Here is a 20,058-nt window from a genome sequence, read left to right on the forward strand (position 1 = left end):
ATGGCGGATATTTAAAAATGACAATGCAACGCGAGAAAGATGTGACATTAGTTAGTCACAGGTGTGCAAGAAAGATTGCAAGATGGCAGCAGAGTCGTGGAAGATGAGATGCATTGTGGTCAGTGATTTATCTTGGAAAATAGGTCAACGTCATCGGTGCACATTTGATCTTGGCATTTGCAATGTGCAACGTCTATCAAGGGAATCGAGTCTTTTCGATGGAGAAATAGATTCTTATGGAAATCGATAGCAATGCCAGTGTCAATAGAAAATGGAGGAACAACACAGGAAAAGAAACTTAAAAGAAACTTCTTCTATTTTTCAAATACGAATATTATATAAATATGATAGAAAAAATTATTACGATAAATTATATTGAAATTAATTATTCCTACATGTACAAAATTTTTCAAAAGCCAAATGAAACATGAGAAACATTGTTCAATAGATTTCCTCTCTTTGATCTAGATAATTATATTCGCACGGTCTGGATTTCGTTTTGACCGTTATGTCTGGGGGGAGAAAGTTGCAATTGAAAATAAATTTCGTTCGATCCACGTGAACTGTCAGTCAAATAACCGTTGCCTTTCTCCATGGATCAACACGATTTCGATCCGGAATTTCGGAATATTTTATCTTCGATTCATTTTTTTTATTGTTCCTTCAAATACTTATACGAAATCGAGATGACATTAATCAATATTGAAATAATTAATCATATTGAAATAATTTTTTTTTAAAAGAATGCTTTTATCATTAACCATCTAGTTGCATCTAATCAAAATGATATATCATGAACTTTAATGATACAAATAAAACTTTGTAAGGAATCTTGTAGAATCTATAAGAGTTCTGTTGATCGAATAATTAATTGGATTTAAATTGAATACGCATTTTGTTCCAATCATTTGAATAATCAAGAGTGCTCCATACTAAAGTGTTTATATACTTGTGAAATTACCGTATTTACTCGGTTAGATTTGTTATATTATAGAAGTTCCAGAACGATTCGAGGTTACTCTCGCATGCGATTAGTTTCTGATATTCCTGCAAAGTTCACCTTACATAATCTAAAATCAAGCCGTGTTCCCATTCACAAGCTGACCACGATTGCGGGCTCCGTACTCTGTAACCGTGATCTGTCTTCTTTCACGATACGTCGCCAATTGCATAATCGATAAAATCGAGACAGAATTTCAATTGGCATTGATAACCCTATTCGTGATCTCACGAATCCACTATATAACGTATTTTAATTACTTTTATCTACGTGTCCTTGATATAAATATACATTAACAACGGAAAATTTGTAACAAGTATTCTGATAATTCTGCAATTCATTAACTTTTATTTATTTTTTTCTCTTTTTACCTTTCACAATCTCTCCAATTCCCAGAACAAGTCAAAAATCATCTAATCACCTTGATTCCAATCTCAAAACGTCATCCAAAAATATCATCTGCTCTCTAAAAACAATTCTTGACCTAAACAAACATCATTTCCCTTCCCATCATCAGGAAGAACGTCAGTTATCCCGAACAATCATTATTTATCCTTCTCAACGTAACCTCCGCAATCCAAACTCTCTTCAAACTCCATGATATAATCACGGTATATACCTATTTAGACATCAAACGGGAAAGCAGCTGTCATGGAACGAAAACATTCAACGATCCGAACGATCGACGCTCTGTGTCTGTCCATCGCCCTCTAACGATCTGTTTGATCGATCGTCGGTAAATCAACGGAGCGCGCGTCGATTTCAAAAACCTGCTTTCGTGAATGGAGGAGCGCGCATTTTCGTCATAAACCAACCGTCCTGGCAACAAGTCATTACTTGCATCGGTTGGATTAGATAGGATAGGTCTCATCTGGGAGGTGGAGTACGGAGAGCCGCGGCCTGGCATTTACTCACAGTTATGTGAAAGGCATATCGGCCGTACCAAGGTACTCCTACATAGTACGCACACTTGCACAATAACTTTGTGCACCGCCGTTTTATTGAGTCGGCGGTACAATACTTGTCCAGATTGGAGAAACTGCGATTAACCAAAAGGTATAATATATATATATATATTTGCTGGCCCTTTTTTTTTCGCATTCGATTATTTTTTCGACTTCTTATCTATACAGATATCTCGCTCATAGGTATACTTCGTTTCTATTTCGTTGAAATTGGTTCAGGTTAAGTAAGTTTTAAAAGAGATATTTAGCAACTTTGTTGCAAACAAGCTGTTTGAAAATGAAATAGAATGTTGAAAGTTGAAAGTAGATATGAGATACAATTTGATAGATCGAGATAATATTCATTTTATTCCCTTGTATTTTCAAATGATAGTTGCTCTTTGATATTTGTGTATCGATATTGATTGAATATGCTAAATCTTTTCTTGTTAAAATTTGTTCGGATTAGAATTCAACGCAAAAAATATATTAGTATACGCGTTTATTCAAAATTAAAATAATATTCTTCTTGGAATGATCTAAAAAAAAAACTCGTTCCTGACATTTACAAGACATTCAAGTTCAAATCAATACTAGTTTCCAAGAACATCTCATCGTTTACCTCAATTGAAACTAATAAAATCACTCGACAACTCCTAATGACTGCGTATATCTATTGATGAAAAATACAGAAATGCAAAATCAATTGGAAGAAATACTTTACACTTGATAATCCCTATCACCACACGGTATTCGTGTTATACAATAAGTATAATGCGTTGTATGCGTGTAAAACGCCTGTGGATTTGTTGACTTGGTGAGAGTAATCGCGATAATCGGTGTAACGTTTCTTGTTAATCGTTCGTTATAACTCAATCGAGATCAAAAGCCAGTCTCTCTTATGAATTACAAATAAACGTGGAAATAGAATCGTGGAGTTTCTTGTTAAGCGTACTTGTTCTTTAACTGTTGAGGACAGGGGAAAAAGGCTGCTTCGACGCGATTAATTTACGGCGTTCCACGCCGTAACGCACTCCCCTTGACTAATGATAGTTTTCAAAACGATCGACAGGAGAGACACGTCGATACACGTCGAAAATTCTGATTTATTTCCAATTTTGCAAGTTAATACACGAAGAGAAGCATCGAGCTTGCGAATAATTGGTGGTAACGGGAAACACGATGATCGATGATTTATCTCAAATTTTGCAATTTGGCAAGGTGCTTAAAAGCATCGATTAACAAATTGAGGAAACAACGTTATATTTAAAATTCTGATTTATCTCAAGTTTTGCAAATTGACAAGATAATTCCTAAAATTAAGCAACAAGTTGATCGTTCATTTCAAATTTTTCTTTTGCAAATTAATTAAACCAATCGAATATTTATATATTTGTAATTCTCTCCAAAGTCTCTATTTTCATATTTTGAAATTTGATGAAATTTCCGTTAATTCCTCGTTCGATTTATTAATTATCGGCGATTATTATAGACGGGCGTAGTCGCGAATCGAAAAACCGTTATGATATCACGCAGCCTATAAACCTTGGAATAATAATCATTTCTCGCGTCGAATCGACCATTTGTACTCGTGCTCGTGTTCGATAAAGCCAATCTCGTGAACACGCGATTGAACAAATAAACAAATGTAAATGTAAATGCGAATGTAAATATCGCTAATTAACGTTGATCTTCATTTGACCAAATCGAAGATACATCATTTAAATTCAAATGACGAATTTCCTTATTATTCAACGTCAACATATACGACGAGAATTTGATTTTTTTTAAATATATCGCAAGAAGAATCAAATTATAAATTAATAACTTGTAACCGTGACGAGAAAACTCTCCGTTTCCGTACCGTTTAAAGACACATGTCACCGATAAGTAAATCTTACACGCGATTAAAACGAAACAATTTCACGTGCCACGTGTTCGACGATTTCACACCACTTGTCGACCAATCGAGCCGATTATGCCTCCTGTACATCTCATATCGCAATTGAGCACCGCCGATCCAACGTTATGACGGGTACAGGTAGTGAGTTTATGTGGGATGGAATAGCTGCGATTCAATGTACCAAGTTGCAACGGGTCGAGACCTTATCGATGCATCGTGCATCTCCTGCTATTTCCATTCCCCACCCCTCCCCACATGGCAAAACCTGAAAACGTTTCCTTCGAGTAACTTTGCACTTACGCGTGGGAACACGTCCTTCGTTCCACGCCACCTCTTCCAAACCCTTCTTTCTCATCTTATTTCGTGTAATGTTTCAAGGTCATCGCCATCAGAAAATTATAAAACTATCCAATTTCATAGATATAATATTCTTACAATTTGATTAATAAAATGATTTCTTCTAATTTCATAGAGTAAAGAGAATTTCGTCTTTTCGAATTTTGAGAATTATATATATATAATTTACAAGACAAAGAATTAAAATTCGAGAGAGGTGAAAGTAAATTTTTGAATAAATTCAACGTTCGAAAAATGTTGCGAAAAAATAAATGAATATCCTCGATCAAACGATATCGCGATAATAGAGCGATACGCAGGATCGCTTTCGTTGCACGACTTACAACTCGTTAAACTCCTCCCCTCCAATCATTTGTTTCCATTATGTCGTCTCAACGTTCCATGATAAATCACCGTGACGCGTTGCGAATCGCTTCTGCGCTGGTCCGGCCGCGGCCGTGACAAATTGTGCCAGATGTAAATCGTTTTAATATCGCCTCGAAGAATCCGCGGCCACGAAGGCCGGAAAGAACCGACCGCCGATCGATCACGGATCATCCCGCGTTGCCGAATTCTTTTACGGCCGCGTCAGATGCCCCGGGTGAACGATGACAACCGCTCCTCGAAGATGGACCCCGCTTTCGTCTTTCGACGGCCGTGACACCGTCTCGCGGGATCCGCCGTGACGCCTCTTGTGAAAAACAATGTATCCGTAAAACGAATTCGTTAACGCGAGTGTTGCAAAAAGTGAAAATTGTTGGATTAAGTTTTGGAAGGATTGGGAGCCTCTGTGGTTCCATTCTTCTTATCGATATTTTTTTTTTTTTTTTTAACGTTAACGAAGAGTTGTTTTCGGTGGGGCGAATTGTTTTGATATTTTTATTTTTGGATACGATTCTTGTTACAGTTTCATTCGTATTTGTATGAATTAATGTTCTTGAAAGTGGTCAAGATTAGAGTAATTGAGGGCTTTATGAAGAAGATATGGAAGAGTTTAATTTAAATTGAGGAATTTATAACGAAAAAGAGGTATTACATATATGTACGTAAATAACGTGATATGAAATATGTTAATACATTTATGATTTATGATAATGTGAGTTCCTGACATTTTCATCGAATTATATTAACAGCAATTTTATCAAAGTACAAATTAACAGAAACATTCAGATATTATCTTTTTGCAGAATCAGAGGGCTATAAATTTTCATTGTTTATTAAAAAGTATATAGTAAATGAAACCATAGAAAAATAATTACAATTTACTACAAATTATTTTATCCGTAACTTTTTAACTCAAATAATATAACAGAAGAGAAGGGAGTAGAAAGAGAAAGGAAGTATCTGGATACTTTTGTAGAGAATCTCAAAAGTAAAGACAGAGGATCTTAAAGGATCGTGTATTCACGAAGGATATATAACGGCAACCGAGCTTTGTGCATCGGTCGGCCATAAATCAGAAGAAATACGAGGCGACTTTAATGGTCGTAGCGATTTTTATCCGCCCTTCGAGAGTGAGCTGCGAGAAGAAGAAAAGAGAAGAAAAAAAAAGGAGTGATCCTTTTGCACGTGAAGTGTTGAAAATATTAAAATAGGGAGCGAGTATTCGGGACTAATTACGAGAAATTTCGTGATTTATGTCGAGCTTGAATCATCTTTTTGAGAACTCGTTGCAAAATTATCAACACGTATGATCAAGTTTGACTAATGAATAAGATGTAGCACAACATTGTTACTTTATCGAAAATGGATTTTCATATTTTTATTATTTAATATCTCAGTCGAAGATACTTTGTGAGATGATTTATAAATCGTTTCGTGTTTCAACGATGGGAATTGCAAGCATTTCAATTTGATTTTCTCTCCATGAAAAATAATCGAACGGAATAACTGAAATTTTAATGTAAGTCTCTTTCGATCTCTTTCCATTGGGATCGAAGCTTTCGAAGAAGCGAATTTATGTCTTTTCGCTTCAGTAGAGCGTAGTATATTGTTAACGGGTGACTCGAACTCGTGGCAGAAATATTTCTCAGAGTGGAGGCTAAGGATATTCAATTCTGGCATAGGTGCGAGTAGTGTTTTGTTACACAAAGTTACGAGGGTTGGGGCAACGAACTATGGATTTATCTGTGTATTAAGAATAGATCGCAGCTTTTTACATATATAAGTCGTTTTATTGCAAATCAACATTTACTGGCTGTAATTATCTTCTCTTTAATAATTTGCGTAATTAAACGTTCACGTTCATCGATTTAGAAATAGAAAAATATACGATCTGACATTAAAGAAAATTATGACCAAGAAATTTATATCTGTTCTCACGTTTGAAAATTTACATTTTATTAATGCAAAATATCCACTTCACGAATTTACGAATATTAAAAACACAAAAAGTTAGTTGTCTTTTATATCTTTTGAAAAACGTAAATCAATGGATACAGTCATAAAAATGTATTTCAAATATATATATATATTTTTTTATTTCCAATTTATAGAGATTTTACGAGTGTCGCTATTATTTCATAGAATATTCGAAAGTAAAAAATATTTCCACCATCTTTCTTCCAAATCGATCGTTTAAAATCAGTGAAAACATTTTTATACAAGTAGGCGTGCAAGACAAAAAAAAAAATATATAAATTCTAACCAACTGTAAACGAATTTTAAATTTTACACCTATAAAAAATAAACCCACGCTAATATAAAGGTATAAAACAAAACATCGTTTTCAACTTATCAGCCTCGTAAGCTCTTCGATCAGAGAGTAACGAACATTTTTACGACATCGCAGCATCCATAGTTGCACCCATCCCAGAACTCGATCGTTCAATCGATCCATTATCACATCTCGGGAAGATCTCTGTTCCTATATTCATCGTTTCTTTCCTCCTCGACAATCTCAAGGTTTCTTTCGGATCAACGAACACAATGTTCAATCGATAAAATCGCGCATCTATAAACCTAACCTCAACTTTCCATAGATCGCTATATATCTTTCTCCTATAAAATTATTATTTAGAATTTATATACTTTTATCGTACGCGTGAAGGAAAAAAATTTATATTCATTTCGTTTATATTATTTGTCGCAAAATACTAGAAAGATCTGTATATAAATATTTCTTCGATTCCAATATCACTGGAGTGATTCAGCGTTAATTAACGACACGTGTCGCTTCTGCGAGCGTATTTAATTCCGAGTGATATTCCGATCGAGAGCTAAATGGTCTCGGCTCGATCCGATTTGCATCCTCGCTACGCTGTACTTGGACTTATCTCCGACAAGCCTCGTCTCTTGTGCTTTTAGTTGGAAACGAATCGCGTCGTCTTTCTGAACACTTTGTAATTACCGGCCGTTGCTCAGCCGCCAATTTACGATTCCGACTCGAGCCGAGTCGTCTTATTGTGCAAAATCAGGCGCGTAATTTAACCTTATCGAGCTTAACTCTTAGAGTATCGTGTTTGGATATGTTTTAATACATGTTTTAATCCATTTAAAGTTAGGGAGTTATTTGAAGAACATCTTATCTCGGGATTATCTTAGATTGGTAATGGTTTGAAAAAAAAATTGTGTACATTTTACTTCGTATGTTTCGAAAAGGAGAGTTAATTCAAGTATATTTAAAAAATATACTCTATTTTTCTCAATTTTTAATTGTAATTAGATTATTAGGGATTACACTTGAAATTAAGAAGTATTTTCATTAATTATCGTGTCACATTTAATTTTAATCTTGTTCCTCGATTCTCATTCGTATTCATTTCAACATGTTTCTTTATATTTTATTACGTTCATTCGAACGACGACTTTATACCATCTTTTTTTTTTTTTTTTAGCAACATTCATACATATATCTTCGTCAATTTAAAGTCGTATTAATTACACACACGCCCTGCACACGCATTCATTTATGCACTCCTTTTAAATACTTGGCATACCACTCTGCTCTCATTTGTCACGAACTGATTTTTTTTTTTTTGTTCAATACCTTGATGAATGTGATGTATGCATGCGATCGAGTAATTGTACGCGAGACATTTGTCAAACAAGTGTGTAGAATAATTTCTGTTTAATTTCAAAATAAGATACGTATCCATCGCCACTGATAATTTCCTTCTTTTTGTTTCAATCCTCGTACAAATTGGAATAAATCGAATAAATAAATTAATGAATAAAAATAAGGAAAAAAGAAAATAAACGTGTTTCGAAACAAGTGATCTTCTTTTTTCTTTTTTTTAAATGGCACGAAGGTATGCTTAAAATTAAAATGGCATCGAAAAGCGGCCAACGCGATAAGGTTCGCGGTTTGTCACCAAGTATCCAGTTACGATGGTTGTAGAAGCCGAGTCGAAAAAATAATCCTCACGCGTGTGACAGGTATATGGACACTGATTCGCGAAGGTCGTTCAATGCCACCCTGATCCTGCTGATCCTAAATCACGATTATTGCTCCATTCACACTCAAGTTTCTAATGATACGCTTTTTTTTTACCATAGAACCAACGACCAAGAGAAAACGAGCCTTTCTTTCACGATTTATTGGCCAACAAAAAGAATTTTATAAGGTCTTAAAATAAAATATGGTATACATAATGTTTCATTCCTCACCAAAAACTGTCTGTCATCCTTTTACGGTGCCATCTTGTTCTTGTTTCAGAACCCTTTATATCAAAAGTTTAGCCATGTTTTTATTAGCCAGTTTTATAGCGTGTACGAATTTTTATTTTTACGAGTGTATCCATATGGGGGGGTGCGTTTGATAAAAATATAGCGATTATCTTATAAAGGAGTAAGCTTGTTCTTTATGCTTTTTTAAGCATCGTTGGATATCGTTTTTATTAGCCGTTTGTATAAATTTTTACATCGATCCAAGTCGTGAACAAGTTTGATCGAAAAAGAAAAAAAAAAACTTTTTCTCGATGCATCGGATAAAAAGATTAGCTCGCTCGGATTATTAATAAAAAAAAAAAAAGGTTGAAAGAAAACGACTCGTTTCAATCAAAAATAACTTTTCTTTCCCGTTTCGCAAAATGCATTAATCCTCGCACACCTCGTAATTTCCTCGCACATCCGGTAACCATAATCCTCGAGGCTTCGAGGAACTCCTTGATAGGAGATTTGCACAAAGTGTTGGTTGATGCTAATAAAAATACGAGCAAGCTGTTCCGTGGCGTGTATATATACGCGTTTAACACATTATCCCTTACGCCCGTTACGCATTACGTTCCGGGGAATTGCACAGGAAATATGTCACGTTGCGCGTTCATAAAGAGCGCTTAATTGCTCTTAAGACTCTTGCGCTGTCGCTGCACGGATCCTCGGGTTATCCATCCGGTCTAAATGAAATCGCGCAAGTTCACCTTGAGGATGGGATCGATTTAACTTCTCGTGAAAATCGTTTTTGACGCCGTTCTCACTTGTTCGTCCTTTCTTTTTTCTTTTTTTTTTTTGCCTGGTTTTATTTCAACTTTTGTTCTCTGTAAAGTAACCTCGCTCCTTGAAACGAAATTGACGCTCTCATTAAAATCATTTTCGCGTTTTAATTCTGGCCGGGATGGCAGAATGATATTACGAAGTTACACGAAGTTTCAAATTTCACTTCTGAACGATCCGTTTATTTGCAATATTTTTCATTTACTTGAGAGAGAAGAAAATTCAATTTTAAAAATCTTCTACATTAAATACATTTACTCGTTTACTCAGAATTATTTTATATAATTGATATAACTAGAAATATAGCACGACGAAAGGGAGTTATAAGAAGCAATTCGAATTCAACAATATCGGCTCCTATTCGAAACCGATATACAATATGATCAATTCAAACCAATCATCTTTCCAATTCGATTCTCCGTACCGGAATACCTCGTAATCTTCGCCAATGACTCCGCAAAATGTCTTCAATATTTTCAATCGAGAGCGATTCGATTGTTCCATTGGGAACAAGAAACGGGTTCACGCCTCGTAGAAAAAGAAAAGAAAGAAAAAGAATGGAAGAAAAGCTATTGGAGAGACGAGGCACTTCGACGTTCCGGTATCATCATCGCGGCGATTCGAAAAATTCGAGGGAGCAGGGGCCTGGCCGACCGCCAGGCGCCAAAAATTTAAATTGCCGAAGGTAAAGGGGAATCCCGATCGAGAGGAAGCCAACGAGGGAGGCGTCGCGTGCACAAAAGGAAAACGGATGCGACCCGAGATGAGCCAGGACACGTGGCCTGCTTCGCTTCGGGCAGCCAGTTTATTCGTCCTTGCGAGGTCTTCCAACCCTGGCCACGACTGGCGTCAACGGCCCAAATACATATATGACGCAAGGAATTGGCGTTTAGATCCATATATAGGGTGTTTCCAGAAACACTTCCCTCTGAAATTATTCGTTTTGCAATTATTCGAGATCTATTTAAGATTTGGTAATAGTTTTGTTAAGTCTTTTTTTCTAAATTATTTTACTTGCTTTAGTTTCATCTCAGAGACAATTTGTTATTTTTATTCGTTAAGATTTAAGGATAGCAAGGATAATCAATTTTTGAAACAATCTGTACACTTTATTTTTAATTTGTTATCGCTTATTATTTTTAGTGACTGTTATTAATAACACAACTTCAATATAAAGACAAATATAGTTTAATAAATTCTGAAATATCCTGTACATTCATATACCAAGAATAATTATAATTATCTAATATTATTTTTAGTGGACTGTGGATTGTTAAATGGTTTGGAAAAAAAACAAAGCGAATTTTGAAACACGTTGTATATTCACAATGTATCAAAGGTATCTACATTTAATTTCTGCGATCTACGCGTCTACGCTAAACAATATCAGACATAACCTCAACGCGGGTAAAAGGGAGCCAAGGATTTAACCGGCCACAAGTGAAATTCTGCACACGTGGACGTAACTCTCGGGTGGTTTTAACCAGGCAACGAGGAAAACCGCAAAGTATCGCGGATCTCTTTTTATCGAATTCGCCATCGTGCGACTAAGATCGCTTCGGGGTATTTCGAGGCACGATGATAAATCCTCGACTCGGGAAACGTTCTGAGTGTGAGAATCGATTGCTTTTCAAATCTTTCAAATTTTTGGCGCCGATTTTGAATGATATTAATTGTAACGAATAATAATTCAGCGAAACTTTTTCTCAACAAGAAGAAGAACAACAAGAATTCTTATCTTTAACGCGTGTGAAAATATAAAATATAAAACAAGTATAATGTTTGTTAGCTATGAAGATGATGAATACAATAAAAAAATGATTCGGAAAAGAAACAAATTTTCTACGATAGAAATTTTCCGAGATAAGATAATCGTCCAATTTATCAAATTAAAATCAAATTAATTAGAGTTCGGGCAATAAATGAATTGCACATTCGCCGGGCAAATTACATCGATTATTCGAGAACCTGAAGATTTATCGATTTCCACTCGACCAATAAAACATTCCGAGCAGGAAAGGTGCCTCGAGATTTCGACGACGCAACTTCTCGACGAAACTCTTGAACGATTAGGGGCAACGATACCAGGACGAATGGACGAAATTATGTTTCTCGATACCTCCTCGATTAAAATAATTGGATTAAAAGTCGAAACGGGAGCAGCGTGCAACGTGGTTCAAACGTGAATGTGACACAATCTTCGATCTACTTTCTACCCGGCAACACAAGATTTACGAGGTGTACTCCTACGCGGGTGCACGATACCTGCAAAGAGTTCGCAGGCTAGCACTGCCCATTTTTCTTCGACCTTCCTATCGACGAATAAGTAATGGCGGGATGTCAATGAGTTTTGGCGCCATCGTGTACCATCTATGCCTCCTCCACGATCCCCGTAGTTTGACTTTTAAATCGACGATCCTTTGTTTCTCGCATAGAATTCAAGCATAAATGTTAACTTCGCGTTTATTTGTTTGTTTTTTTCTTTTTTCGCATTGATGAGTAGACGAGTGTTGCAAGGTTCAAAATTAGGGGGAGTTTTGATAAAAGGGATTATCGAGAATTTAATAAGTGTTTGTTTTTTTTTAACAGAATTTTTCATGAAATCCTACACGAAACATGCTACGCTCTAAAATCATCAGAAAATGCTCAATCAAATTTCAAGTCGATCGCCACGCGTATCAAGAAAAATTTGGCGCGTAAATTAAAATTCAAGATGTTTCAATACATCGTCGCAATCTCCTCCAGAGGGATCTCCTCGTAATTTCCCAATAAATCACTCCGTAAATCCGTTAACGACAATCGAATCCATCGAAAGTACAATGTAGCGAGTCCACTGTACACGAGGCAGTATAAATTCGAAGTTGTAATAAAATAATTTATCGCCAACCTCGGCCCTTCCCCCCGCGCACTTTAAATTAATCTCCCGATCACGGTTACGCAGTTTGTCACTTCATTAAGAATTTACTCGCCATAAATCCCTTCCCTCCCTTCCTCGAAGGAGTGGATGCAAATCGCATATGCGCGCGGTAAATTAATGTTACGCCTTAAAAAAAGAAAAAAAAAAGGATAAACCGAAATGAAAACAAGCCGCGAATCCGCGAAACGGCGATGTTGAGGAGAAATTACAAGCTCGGCGATGACAGAACGATTTCATAATCGGCGAAACGCTTTAATGTCTTCCGTATGGTCCGTGATACGATAAAAAAAAAAAAGAAAAGAAAGAAAAAGGATGTCGAAAAGGCCTTAACAACTCTCGTGTGTGCGCGTATTTTTGGCATCGTGTAATTAAACAGGTTCTAATGATTTTATTTAACCAGAAAAGGATCGTGATGTTGGGAATTCATCGAGGGTGAACCTTGAATGGCGATGGTCGAAGTTATTTTTGATCTATAAATTGTGTTTTTTGTTATATTGTGTTTTTATACAATTGTGTTTCTTATTATATTAAATTATACAATATTCGAAAAATGTAGGAACACTTATTAACTGGAGATTCTTGAAGTAATTTCAAGTAACATTTTCTTTTCGTTAACGAGTTATTGACGAAAAACACTGACCAATCATGGAGCACGTACCAGTCACCGATGGTAGTGTTGGGTACGCGCCGTCAACTAAACACGAACAAATCTATGTGTCGAAAAATCTTTTATTCGAGAGAAATGAGCGAATTAATTAATTTTATATACAATTCCTTCTTTATCACTCTTCATGTCTTTTGTTATTCTCTATTCTATTTCTTTTTTGCAGATTTTACGATTTCTTGTCTCCTTTCTTGTCCTTCATTCTAATTTTTATCATTTGCCGAGGATGACAAAGGAGAGTAAATTTTACGAAGATTAAAATCAATATTTAATCTAATATCATAGTTTCTATATTGAATTTTTATATTCGATAAACTCGCAAGAAAGAATAATTCAAAACGAATTAATTAAAGCGAAAATAATCACTTTATGATTTTTAACATTCAAAGTTTGATAAGTAATAGTTTATTCTAGTTTCTCTCCAATCTTTTATTCATTCTAAACAAAATAATATTCCAAATATGCGAAATTTCATCCTTCAAAACATTACATTTTAAATAAATAATTTTTTATCTCATTTATCATCAAGAAAGTTTCAATAATTACACCTCGAAATATAGGGATACATTTAAAAATTATTATTCGATGCTCATTCGGCGGCATCGTTTAAATCATAAAACGAAGATAACGTGGAACATTTCCATCCATTAACACCCAAGGAACGTGCATTACCTCGCCTCGTTTCTCCATTAAACTTCCCTTCCCTTTAACGACACACAAGGTTTCCTTTATCATTTCCCTACCGCCCATTAATTTCCGCCAATCTCTGCGATCTATCTGCCCCTGAAATCTCCCATCCCGACACCTTTAATCCAAACCTAGTAGACACCCGAGACACCCGAGGAGCGAAGCGAAAAGAGCAAGCACCGAGCGCCACTTATCTTCGACACTATCGTCTCGACACTTCTTACCCAGGTAAAACCGTGGCAAACCGTGGCGACACCATGTATTCACGGTTATATACCCCTCCCCTCCTCTTATCTCCTCTCGATAAACCGTAAAACGGTTCGACGCGTGATTAAGTTCTTGGCGTACATCAATGATTAAACGACAGTGTGCTCGATTTGGAGAAGGCCGAAAAATTGCGGCTGAGAGATCGATATTATGTTAATGCACCGACATCCGATGATATTACTGTTTAATGACTCTTCATTCTTATCTCGTTTTCAACTCGAATATTCCTTTTGGAATATTCCTTCTTCTTCTTCTTCTTCTTCTCTCTCTCTCTTTTAAAAAGTAGCAGAGTGGAGAGTGGAGAGAAAGAATTGGTCACGGTTTGCAAGGACCACCCTGTACATCGAATCAGAGTTCCAGTATCGCCGATTGACGCACACCATCCCGCGGAAACCGGTACGAATAATCTGCCTGCACGACACCCTTCGTGAAACTCCACCCTGCGCTGGCATCCGACCGTATGTAGAAGCCGGAGAGATAACCTCAGTTCTATTAATAGCCGCGGGAATCCTCTATCTCCTCCTTGGCCGCCACCCACGTCTCGTTTCTTGACCGAGTCAACCCATGGGTGTCTCGTGTCGGTCGAGATCTGACCCTCATTCGAGCGTCCGTCTCCTCTTCGAGGCTCCTCATCTTCCACCGAGGAGGAGAAAAATAAGAAAAGACTCGGGCGAATTAATTTTTCCATTTGTCTTTCTTCTTCATTTTGGATAAAGAGATTTTACGTTAGGAATCAATCTCTAGGTGAGATGGGATCAATTATATCATATATATATCTTAAATGATGAAAAGGTGTGAAACGAGATGCGAATCAATTTTTCCGTTCCTTCTTTCGATAGAAGGATTTTTTAGTTTAGATTGATTCGTGGATTATTAATTTATTCAGATCTCTATAAATAAAATCGATACTGAGTTATTGGGTATAACGTGATGTATAACATATGGATAATAAATTGTCTTATTTGTACAAATAAATGTATCCACGTCAAATACTGGAACGAAACACCGACAAACAATATGACTTGAAAGGTTTGATGATGATATATCGTGTAAATACAGAGTACACGAACTGTGGATGAAAAGTGAAAGGACGAATGATATTTGCTCCTATAATGCAGGGAAGCGGAAAATTTAAACACTATTCGTTAAATTGTTCCATCCGATTCGTGAATAGAACGAACGAATTTCAAATATGTTCCCTCAAATATCGATGTGAATCGCCTCGAATCTTTCGTATCTTCTCGCAAATCTAATAATAAAACTCACACGTGTGCACGATTCCCTTTCGATAATTTCCACGTGATTCATTGCAAAGATATTTTCCGCTATCTAAAATCGACTTTGGAACAGCGACCACGCATCGATCGATTAACTGACGATCGAAATTCTGTTCTGTTCGAGGCTATCTTCCATCCGAGATCTAAAACCTCGCGAAGCATTTCATTAGAATTACACGGAACAATGCCGCCTATCAATTTCATTTGTGTCGCAATGATTCAGCCGATAAATTGTCTAATGACACGCGGCGGATCTTAACCTTATGCTCGATAGAGATACATTTACGCACGTGCAAACAAATGCCGCGAGCAATCGGAACGATAATGCAAGAGATTCGTTTCGTTTCATCGTTTTGGTTTATGGACAGGCGTTTATGTTGATGATTTCGTTGAAATTCCTGGGATTTTATCGTCGACAGAGGCACGATGTGGATCGCACGTTAAAATGGTGGCTTTACAAAAATAATGACGTCAATAGCTTGTTGATGCTGTTAATGTTTAATAGCTTTTTAACCAATCTTTGCTTAAACACTTCGCGCAAAAAGTGAACGATATTAACTTTTTTTTTCCCTGCATAAGATCGTTTATATACCTGCTTGATATATGGATATGAATATTATCGCGTTATATTATGTGCGACGTGAAACTGTATAAATTAATCCGAATGTAAGATAGAAAAGGGAACCGTCTGAATAATGATAAAATTTAGTATATCATAAAAATTATATATGTATAAATTGTATAAACTATTAATACTCGTGAGATAAGTTTGAAGACATCGTTTCCAGAGATCAAAACGTACACAAAAATTTCAATCAAAATCGCAAACAATGCAAAATTTCATACAAAAATACGAGATACTTTATTTCTATCTTATCATTCACCTTAAATCGCACGCAACTTAACAAATAACCAACTTCAACGTATTATCACCCTTCGTATTCCTTTTTCACCTCTTCAAACGATCCTCGAAGATATTCCACGGACACACGGGCGCCAATGTGCAATATCACAACATATATATATATATAGCTTGAAATCCAGTCGGTCTTAACTCACAATCTCGAAATTAACTCCACTCACTCATCGCTCGCGATTCCCAACGATTCTTAGAAAAAGGAAAAGGAAAAGGAAGAAAAAAAAGGGGCCGATTAAAGTGAATTACAAGGAGATCAGAAGGAGTGTAGGCAGAGATCTCTTCGAGATCTTTATATTCCCCGTGGACTCGGAGCGCTTGAGACTAGACGCGGGGGTGGCGATCGGCGAAGGAAACGTGATTTCGCAAGGTGGTTCGTTTGGCTGGGACAGTTATTCGGTTGGAATGTGGCCGGTCGTTATTGTACGGGTTTAAAAATACCGTGGCGCCATCCGAATCGGCACGAGCGCGAGTGTGGCCCTCCCCTCCCCTCCCCCCTATCTTATTTCCAGGATTGTTCTCCCGGCGGCGAAAGTTTTCGCACTTTGGAACGCGCTTGTTCCCGAACCCGACGACATTCCACGACACTTTTGCACAACGCGTGCTGCTTCTATATTTCTAATTTTGTTTTCTTTTTAGGTTTCCCCCTCCCCCTCCTTTTTCTTTGGAATTTAAATTGGCGGATGGTCGGGCGTCGTTTGGGTATCTGGTTATATCGAGTTGGTTGGGGAAAAGAATTTTTATCCGGGCGCGTGTTATTGACACCCACCAAAGGAAAGGTTTCCTTTTATGAAAGATTTAGAGTGTTTTGAAGGCTGACGGTCGTGTTGATAATGGTTTTTTTTAAATAAGTTAATTTTCTTGCATTCCTCCAAGGTTTTGGGAAATTAGCCGGGAGTTATATAGTTAGGGAATATATCCGTAGAAAAGAAAATATTTTGCATTACAAATAACCCCGGTAGGCGCCACCCATAAATTTCCCCGAGTCTAATTCGGATTAATTTACATAACTTTGCATTATTTTGATCCAGAGAGTGAAAATATGCATAACATATTCCACCACGATCTATAAAAATAATCCGAATTTTATCAGCGACGACAAAAAACTCACACACACACACAAACACACATATATACATATATACATGTAATAGATACAAAAATTGAGAAAAAAAAAGAAAAAGAAAAAGAAGAAAAAAACGGATAATAAAGAGGAATTTATTTAAGTACTTTTGAATACGAAGTCGAGTAGAATTCGATCAAAACATTTTCGATCAAATCCCGAAACCAGTTTTCGAAAATTAATTTCCGCGCTAATTGTTGTCTGGTAGCAACAACAGTGATAAAGAATCCCAGCGGATTCTTATGTTAATCCTCCTCGACGAAAACATTATTGTTACCGCACGGAAAGAGGAAATATCGTGGTATTGTCGTGTCGAGAAAGGTAGATTGGATCAATTTGACGGGACGAACATTTGGTAAGCGGGAATGGACAGGAACTTGACAATACACCAGGCGGAATTAGTAATAAACAAAAGCACTTCGTTCTTGTTATATGAACTATAGACGGATGTTCCTCGTTTGGCCGCGCAGGAAATGAGGGTAAGGGATCATCGTTTCTGATTCGTTCTCATGCGATTCGACAAGGGCGAACTGGTGCATCGTATCGTTCCGTGGCTGACCTTTTAAAAATTCCATATGGATGAATCTTACGCACGTTCGTGCTCGAAACGAAGGATGAATCGAGAGGATGATTCGTTCTGCAACGAAGACTAATCTCATTGTTCTACGAGTCGTTTGACACATCTATGATCAAGTTTTGATACGTGGTAACCGATGGTAGAATCAGATATAAATATCGATTGGAAATGGCGAGAAGAATTTTATTTTCAACTAAATCGTTCTATATATCTAAAAACATTTCGAAATACCTAAATTACTATTAATACATTTAGCATAAAATTTCTCATTCCATCTCACAACAATATTCTATACTCCTTCGCACTTAACATTCCAAAACGCTCAATTTTATCGATTAAATTAAAATTAAACAATCTTTCATACATCAAAATATTATCAAAAATTACACTCGTTCGATATCAATCAAACATCACTTTTCCAAATCTTCTTCATCTATCGAAAACGAATGACGATCAACCGTAGAATCCGGGTAAACATTTTTCCCAACTCTTGGTACACGAGAGAAGTTCAACTCGTTTTCTCCGTTACGATGTACCGTTACCAAACCACCACGATCTTAGATGCACCTTGGCCACAATGAAGCGCGCGAATTCCCTAATGCTTCTTTAACGGTATCTCGAGCCTACAGACCTAGAGCCTCTTCCGCTTCCTTATTGAGGAACGCCTCGTTTTTATCAGGGTCAATAAAAAGGTATTCGCGACTTTTAACTCGGCCTGTTGGCAGAGGAAGTTTAAGACAAAGAAACTCGAATCTCGCCAAGGAAATAAATGCATCCATGTGTTTTTCGTGGAGCTGGAGGTGAGGGGGATTGGGATTTCAAGCTGATGAAATTTGGGAGGAAGAAAAAGAAAGATTGGAGATGCATTGACGTTCAATTTGTTGATTTCTCGATAAATATTAATATAAAATATTTATTAAATATTAAAGGTATTAATTATTTTTACCTTTTTTTTCTATAAAGTAAAATAAGAATTTCTTCTCAAGAAAATATTAGATTCGATGACACTTGTTTATTTATTTCTTCCAAATTTGAAACAAGGCGAGACAAATCAATCTCTCGGTCACAATTTCAAAAAACGGAATTCGCCCATATTTGGAAAGTTTGGTGGAAGAGAATCGCGCAAAAAGAAAGAAACAGAAAAGAAAGAAAGCGAACGAAATAGGGTAATTGCGAAGGAAACTCGCGTTCAATCTCACGGAGGGCACTTTTTGCCAGTCAGTTTAAAACTTAGCAACCTTGCGCACCGTTTCTAGAAACTATCGGTGAAAACCGGTCCACCGGATAATACGAGGAAATTTATCTTCGTTGCCTTGGCCATCGATCGTTCGCAAGAAACGAATATAAAAAAAGAAAAGACACAATAGAGAGCAATAGAGAAGAGGAGTTCTCAGCTTTGACTCCATACACCGATTGTCCGAGCTTGTCTTTTACGATTGTCCTGTTTCTTAACTGGGTCGTAAATGGCCGAGTCGAGAACACTGAGATGATCGGAATAATAGTAATTTCGAGGGAACATTTGGAAGCTAATAAAGGGGTTGATGGTGGGAAAGATGACGGTGAAAGCGTGAAATCTGACGGTTTACTAGGTTGGTGTGACGTGTCGGGATGTTGGGTGGCGGTAAATCTAGTCCAGTGGATCAGATTTTAATTAGAGAGTAATAAGATTTGCGAGAAAGATCGTGAAAGGATTGTAATCTCGTTTCACGAATTTTCCTCAATTTCGTTTCATAGAGAAATATAATTAATAATTATTCATTTTTCGTTTTTCTCCTTATATTGTACATGTAATTTATCATTAATATTAAAATTGTATTATACATATTCTAGAGAGCATGTAATTTTTATCAAACGAATTAATGTTTTTTTTTTTAATTCTAATTTCCACCAGTGTTTTATCCAGCGTAGTGCAACCTTGTGTGATTTATATTTTCTTTTGTTGCAACCGTGTCGATACGATTTCGAATATCGTTTCACTCTTGCTAAAACGATTCAAGCTTGTGGCAATAGGAGG

General features: G+C 36.6%; 1 protein-coding gene and 1 long non-coding RNA gene across 2 annotated transcripts in view; one reads left to right on the top strand and one right to left on the bottom strand.

Annotated features, from left to right (window-relative positions):
- Positions 1-20,058, bottom strand: part of LOC107999055 (uncharacterized) — a 46,696-nt gene that overhangs the window by 18,296 nt on the left and 8,342 nt on the right. The gene's annotated exons all lie outside the window — the stretch shown is intronic.
- LOC133666025 (uncharacterized) lies at positions 3,811-11,329 on the top strand. The gene is made up of 2 exons (XR_009829540.1): positions 3,811-5,279; positions 5,371-11,329. It is a non-coding gene; the product is annotated as an uncharacterized LOC133666025 (long non-coding RNA).

Source organism: Apis cerana, linkage group LG4 (genome assembly GCF_029169275.1).
Source record: "Apis cerana isolate GH-2021 linkage group LG4, AcerK_1.0, whole genome shotgun sequence".
Taxonomy (NCBI): Eukaryota; Metazoa; Arthropoda; class Insecta; order Hymenoptera; family Apidae; genus Apis; species Apis cerana.